The following is an 8,489-nucleotide window of genomic DNA, read 5'->3' as shown; positions in this document are numbered from 1 at the left end:
GTTGTTGTTTCTTCTTTGTTGTCAGTTTCTTTGGTGGTCCCCTTACTACCTATTATTTCTTCCTCAAAGTCCTTGTTCTCTTAGGTGAAGGAGAGGGTACCAGTGAAGGTTTTCTCTTCCTCCTTTTAACTCTTTTAAACTCAACTACCTTATCACTGTCAGTGCTAGAAGATGTGCCAACCAGTGAAATGTGTCCCTCCGGTTGAAGTCATTCAATTTCACTAGCTGATATGCCACTGATGTTCATTACATTTTACACAATAGTAGGGTTCTGAATAAACTTGGGAGCAGAATAAGAAGCCATTGAAAAATACCTTTAGCTACCTGAAAATATTCCGAATGCTTGAAGAAATCACTCCGCACCTTTGCCTTGAATGCCTTCACTCTATTTTCACACGCTCTTCTAATTTGAATGCTCGGTGAATAAAAAATGAGGGAAATTAGCTAATTTATAATGACATTTCTCTCACCAACCACATTAAATGCTTGTTGGTTAAGTTAAAAATTAACACATCTAGCAGTAAAGAATAAATTTATCTTCTCACCATCGACCGAGGGTAATCTGCATGATTTTCAACTTACTACAATACCCCCAAAGGGTTACTTCTCAGTTTGATGAAGAATCTCCTGTTGGTGAAGGATTACTCTGTTCTACTAGTTTAGAGATAGTTTCATCAACATTCTAATCTCTCTTCCTAATCCATTGTTTTGAAAATTCTTGCTTTACCTCATCTACCTTTTCTTTGCCTTTCAAACTGGATCCTTCATTGTTTGCCGGTGAAGTCTTGCTTCTACAAAATCTAGCAATATGTCCAATTTTGTTACAAGCATAACAAGTCACATTATTCCTCAGAATAGCCTTTCCATATCCTATGCCGGTTTTTATTCTACATTGATTAGATAGGTGTCCATATCTTCCACAAATATAGCATTTCACATTCATTCTGTAATTTTCTGAATTATGACCAACTTTGTTGCATTTGGAACATTGACCGGTGGGTGCATTAATATTCTGATTGTTTCTAAATCTACATTTTCTCTATGACCATATTTGTTGCAATTGAAACATTTGCCATTAAACTTATAAGCATTAGGTTGTCTTACCAGTTTGTTCTGATCTATATTGTTTGCAATATTGGAACTTTCTCCAACTTCAAATCCAAGTACATTAGTATCTCCATTAGGTTTTTGACTTTTCAGCATGTCATCAAGCTCCTCTGAACTTTTCTTGAATTTCTCTTTGTGTTGATTTGCAGTAACCAACTCATTTTCCAAAATTCCCTTTTGTCTCATAAGCTCAGTTTTATCATGTTGCATGTGAATCAGATCTGTCTTTAACATATCATTTTCATGACTAAGTCTTAGATTTTCATTTCCAGCATCATTGAGTCTTCTAGTCAAGTCTTCATTATTCTTCCTGTCTTCAATGTCTTTACATAACCTCATAGTCATATCTTTCATTTCATTCTTCATATTACTGTTTTCCTGTCTCAACTTATTTTCAAGTTCCTTAAGAGTTTCTTTTTCCTCATCATCTTTCTGCATCTTCTCATGAAGTTCTTTTCTTTTATTTTGTGCTATAGCAAGGTTCTCCTGAAGTCCTTTAATGAATTCCTGTGCAGTCCTTACATCATTTTCAAGTTTTATATTCTTCAATTTCTCTACATCGTAATCTACAAGAGCTACTTCCAATTGTTTTCTTAAGTTCTCTATCTCTACCGGTGTCAAAATCTTCCTCAAGCTATTAGGCTTTTGAAAATAGAGGACCAGAATCTAATACCAATTGTTAGAATCAATAACAGTCCCAAAGACACTAAGAGGGGGGGGGTGAATCAATGTCTAACCTGTTAGCAAAATATTTTAACTTATTAAGAACTTTATATCCTAAAACAATGTACCGGCAAATAAGAATTAATGCAATAAATAATAATAATAGAGACAACATAGAGAACACACCATAACACAAGATATTTAATGAGGAAACCCGGTGTGGAAAAAACCTCAGTAAGATTTGTGACCCACAATATTCACTCACTGGCCAATGAATAAATATTACTGACAATGAGGGGCCTGCACATGCAGGAAGGCTAGCAGCCTAGAGCTCAGTGCTCAATTACAAAATAGAAGTCTCACCGACTTACAAAATGGATTATCAAAATCCAATACAATGTACTACTTTAGATTAGCATCAACTATGTCAGGTTCAATACCAGTTTAAGCTCAGTCTATTACCAAAAACCTTCATTGTCAACTATATCACCTTATACAAAAATCTCATCTATATCATATTCTCTCATCTACCAAAATGACCTATAAGATCTCACACATATACATGAGTCTTTTACAATATGCCATGTCAGCTTTTACAAAAGATAATTACAATATAAAACAATAAACAAATTTTATTCCATGTCGGATTGATTGTCGGTATGCATTATTGCCGCTGTCGGTGAAGTGCATGCCGATGTATGTAGAAGTCTATTGCTAGTGCCGGTAACTACCGGTGGGTTGCCAGTTGGTTGCCATCAATGACAACATCAACTATTCTATAAGAGTATAGAATGCCAACAGAAAGAAGAATACCTTCCTTCCACCTTTTGTTTTTACCGATGGCATGTTATCGATGAAAATATCTTATGTTTTATCGACCTTTTATCTTTCGATGAAACTGTCACTGTCAGCCAATAACTTTAGTATCTCTTCGACAACCTTCTTTTCTTGAAAAGTCCTATTGATGAAACCTTCCCAAGTTTCTTCAATCTCATCATTTCAGTCAAACTAGACATTTTGGTGAGAGGTTAGTGTTTATATCCGATGGCTTTGGTTTGGGCGATAAATTTTAGGATTCTAATGTCGGTGGAAGTTTCAAGGGTTCTATCAAATTCTTAAGGGCATGCTTGATTTCATTTTTTTTATAGAAAAATTCCGTAGCTTCAATTAAAACCATGGAATTCTATTGATTTAAATTCGATGCTCAACACAAGCCTTGGTCAAATGCTATTGCAATACAAGTATGGATTTGGATCACCTTGAACTATGAATTCAGTGCTATTGTGTGGGAACTTAATACATTGATGGTAAGTTGAAGGCACTACTTTAATTACATGTATCTATGGTCATCACAAAAGTATGTTGTATATGAGATCAAGATCAAGGACTTGGAAAACCAAATCTCTCATTATTGGCCCCACTCAAAGAGGTAGACTAATTTTTCCTTTAGAAGAGAATTGTTTATGATCATATGCCTTTATAGTGATCTTCTTCCTATAATCCACAACATTTTTAGAGAATCCTAATGATAAGACAAATTTCAAAGTGAAAATATTGATATTTACTCCATCTATCAAGACTTATTTTATGTGGTGCTTATGGAGGAAGGCTTCAATATGAAGTGGTGCATTATGTGGTTATTGAAAAGATGCATTATGAGCTTTAGTGAATGTGAGAGAATGAGTAGAAGGATATCCAACCATGTCTTGAAATTGGTCCATGTTTAGACTGGTAGGGACAAATATTTCTTGCAAGGTTTTGTCCAAGATTTCTTTGTGTGAAGGTGAAATATGCAAGAGTTCAAAGATTGAAATGAGAGCGGGTGTCTTTCCTAATTGGTCTACAAGGTCATATTGGTTGTTGGATGATGAAGTAATTTTAGATGTAGCACCATGTAGAGTAACTTTACTCTGAGTAGTGACATTTCATTTAGGGGCTTTGTATTTTATAGTATAGTAAACACATGAGTATCCACTTTAGTAATATGATTCATGGTGTAGTCATAGGCCATATTAGTGTAGTTGGAATTGTTGTCTATTTTAGGGGCGTTTCGCTTATCATTTTTTGGAAATAGATCCTTAAGAATTGCTTGTTATTAATTGGAAGAGTGGTCCTCAACTTTGATTGAGCCATTATCACTAAGGTCTTGAATGATATTCTTCAATTTATGACAATTGCTAGACTTATGAGCATTTCTCTTGTTATATTTACAAAATTCATTATCATTCCATCATGAAGGTTTTACCCTTAGTTAAAATGATTGATTATTAGGTAATGTGATGAGCTTATTTACAAAAAAATTCTTTAATGTAGATTCAATTGATTCTCCCAAAGCTGTGTATTTCCTTGGAGGTCTTGGTTCCCTTTGTGTATTGACTTGATTATTGAATGAGATAAAATTGAGAAAGATCACTATTGATTTGACCATATTTACATCAGCAACCCCATCATCCATAGTGTTCTTGTTCTTGTTCCAAAATTGGCCTTGTCTTTCCTATTTCCTTTATCTTCATTTTCTTTAAATATCTTGATATTGCCTTTCTCAATTAGAACCTTCTCAATAGATAAACCTTTTTTAATGACTTCTTGGAATGTAGATAAACATGCTTTATGAAGGTCATATCCAATCTCCTTATTGACATTTTGGGTAAAAATTTTAACCATTCTCTTTTGTGGAATGTTACAAGGGCATCAACTAGATAAGCCTCTCCATCTTTCAAAAAATGACAAAAATGATTCACCCTTTCACTATTTAGTGTTATATAATATTGTCAGTGAAACTTCACACTCAATTTTTAATGAAAAGTATTGGATAATTTCCTTTTCCAATTACCAATCTATTGCTTTTTCACATAGGTTTTGTGATAATAACCTCATCAAGTAAGATCCTTCTTGGGATAACTCTATTGAAGCCATGAAAAATTCTCTAATATGTGCCTTATGATCTCCTTTTTCTTTATATTTATCAAATTTAGCTACCACAAAGTGTGGAGGAAAAGGTGGCCTAGGTATACTTTTATCAAAAGGGTAAGGACAAAGATCCTAAATCATGTAATTCTTTATAGGTGTTCACATACTTTCCATTTGTTGCAATTGTTTAATTTATTGTTGCAAATCATTACTAGGTGGTGCCCTATTTCTTTGAGCTATCTCTATACCTGAGCCACTAGGAGGGGGAGGGATGTATTACATGTAAGGGTGATATTGGTAATATATGCCTTTAGGTGGTAGAGGAATATAATTATTGTACAAGCCACCTAACATGCAATTTTGATGAGGTGCACTAGGCCTTTGATGTGTATATGCATCATGACAATGTGCATACTTAGAGTTGAGTGTGCTCTCGGGTATGATCATGAAATCTAACAAATAATCTTATAGCATATGCATTATCATGATTAGGACCTTCAATATCATCTTGTTGTTGACTAAAAGCATTGGTATTCCTTTTTCCATGAAAAGTATGTGTGTGAGGTTGTTCATACGTTTGTCTAGTATAATTCGCATGACCATATGCATTAGGTACATCATTTTTTTGAAAAAGGGATGAAGGTGACTCAAGAATGGTACACTGACATATATGTGCACCATTATTACCATTAGATCGATATGGATCTATTTCTAATATTTTTGCAACATCAAAGTCATGGGGTAGTCTTTCTCCATCTTTAAGTAATCTATATAAATATCTTTATTGATCCCTCTCCAACATCATGTTAAGCAACTTATTAAATCTTGTGTTGGACATGTGATCTTGAATTTATTTAATTGTAAAGGAATCATTGTCAAAATCTTGCACATTACATTGATTGTCAAAAGGTCATGGATTATTAAATTCTTCATCGTTAAATACATACGAGGCCATGCTTTGAGATCTTTGAACTTATTTAGATTTTTCTAGACCTTTGGGATTGGGTTTCAACCATGAAAATTATTTGGCTAAAATGGAATGTAGAAGAATAAATGATAAGATGTGATTATGAAAAAGGTATGATAATTATGAGGGTGGTGAGAAATCTAGAGTTGTCTTGCAATGTTCTAAAATGTTGTTACAAAGTTGATATGATGATCTAAGCAAAGTGTGGCTTCCTAGTAGATGATAAACTCCTATAGGTAAGTTGACCTTAACTCAAGATGCTAAAATGGTACCCTAGATGAAAATTTTGATGTGGGAACCAATTAGTAATGTCTATGATGTGTTTGCAAGATAATGATAAGGATTACAAAATAAATTTTTGACTCTAGTTGGAAAGTATGAATTAAATTTTTGAAAATGCCTGAAAGTAGATAAAAATCCATGAAAAGATGATGGTTGACTATATGGAATCCTATGTAATTAGACTCATAAGCACTTTGAATATCAAAAACCATAGACATAGTATGAATCCACAGATGTACCAAAATGCTTCAAATATGCAGTTATAGAGTCCAAAAATGTGATTTCATAGTTACAGTGTTGTTTTCATTCTTGTCCCAATATGCAATATAATTTGTTAGATACACGTTAGGATGTTGCATAAATGCATTACAATGTCTTCAAGGTATGTTTTCTCAATCTAAAAATGTTCTCAATTTTGTTTGTATACGCGTCAGAAAGTTATAGAGACATGGTAAAAATGTTTCAAAAACATAATGGAAGTACACATAGACGTGCCCAAAATGATCATATATGTTCTGGAAAGTGTCACAGACATGTTTTTGGTGAAAATTTTGGTTTTCTATAGTCTGTCCAAATTTTTCAAGTTTGTAAGATGTGACCAAATCTAAATATTGAAGGGTTTGTGATAAGAAGAAATGGAAAACAAGAAGACACAATGTCTAAAATTGTTTCTTGTCAAAATGTAAGCACAATGTGTATGTTCTATAGGCCAAGATCAACCCAATTTCCATGGGTCTTTAACACAAATGAATACACTTCAAACACTTTTGAAACCTAAGTTCAGGGTCTCATAGAAATAAATTTATCCCACATATTGAAATCTTTGTCGACGCAAATGCCATCATACCTAAATGGGCATGCACACTTTTTTATGTTTTTAAAAGAGGATAAGTAGGGGCCTCTAGAACTAGAAGGATGACCCAATCACCCTTTCCCTGGAAAGATACAAGTAGCTTATGCTAAGATGGGGATTTATGTCTCATCTGAAGGGAACCTTATGGTGATTATCTTGGGGGAAAAACTAGCTACGCCCTTGCACTAAAATTACCATGATGTTGGGTCAAAAATAGGGTGGGCCACTACTAAAGTTTTGAGTCACAATTTTGTGTTATTGACACCCTGCGAGCATCCAAACCAACCTTACTTAGTGTATAAAACCCCTTTGTATATTGACAAGTACAAAAAATGCTAACACCGATGGGGTTATGACTTTTGTCTCTGGCCTTTTTTATATAGTAGATCGGAGGAAAGTACCGCTTGAGTCACTCTTGGGTGAATACCTTTTCCCACCAAGGTAGGCTCTCTAAAAAAAAAGATATGCTCAATGAGATCTCTTACCCCCAAGGTCTATGAAAGTGAGGGGAGAGGATACTTTCATTGAACACCTAGGGTTCTACAATAGATTGGGCAAGTACCCCAGACACTTCAAACTAGTCGTTCTTTTTAAAGCACCAAATGAAATATTTTCTAATCTATTAAAAAAAAGCACTCCCCTATATTACCCCTGCAGGCACAAATGCATTAGTACTTTTCAAAATACCTTAACCTACAATGCACCAAAAGGATTAAAACATAAATTAAAATCAACGAGGCCTTCTACAATCAAGTTTGCGTGTTTCAATCTTTTACCAACTTGCAAAATAGAGATGTAACAAAATAGACCATAGACACATTGAAAGTTAGCAAAAACACACAAAAAAAGCCCTAGATTAGATAGAAAAAAATACAAACACAATAAAATTTCATAAAAATGTTCTAGAACCTAGAACTCAAGAAAAATTGATAGAACCAAAAACAAAATTAAAAATAGCCATAGATGCGATAGAACCTGACAAAAATGTGTTAGCAAATAGATGCCTCAAAACAACCAAACCCAAAAACGTGGCAAGATCGATTATAGACATGTCAAAATAGACTAGAGATGCGATAGAAATCTGAATGCTAAAAACTCTAACAAAGCTAGAAATGCAATAAGACATATCAAAAATGTGTTGTAAGCTACCAAAAACACATTATAACACTACAAAAACATGATATAATTAAAAATTTGTAAAAAAACCCTGAAATTATGAAAAAAACTAGATGCAATTATATCTAATAAAAACGCACCAAAAACCTCCAAAAATGCATTAGAAACGTGCAAAAACACATAAAAAATAGAATAATATGACATAACCATAGATATGACAGAACCAATCACAGATGCCACAAAAACTGAAAATTGTCGAAAATTTTGGATCTGTGAATTTGCAATCACTTAATCAACAAAAAAATGTAAAAAACTAGGGACAAGATCCCACTGGGCATGCCAAAATGTATATATTGAATTTGGAAACTAAAATATTATAAAACATAACTAAGTCAAACACAAAACCTAGTTCTACAATGAATCCAACATACATCAATGAAGAACTTAAAGCCACACAAATGCCAAATATGAAATGTTATACCTTCACATACTCTTAGGATTTGATCTCTATTGTCTTCCTATATCCATTGATCTTGTTTGATGTAATAGTTGCGCTTAGATTTGTATGTGTACAAGAGCTCAATTGAGAAT

This window comes from Cryptomeria japonica, chromosome 9, assembly GCF_030272615.1.
Source record: "Cryptomeria japonica chromosome 9, Sugi_1.0, whole genome shotgun sequence".
NCBI lineage: Eukaryota > Viridiplantae > Streptophyta > Pinopsida > Cupressales > Cupressaceae > Cryptomeria > Cryptomeria japonica.
This window is presented reverse-complemented; position numbering follows the sequence as displayed.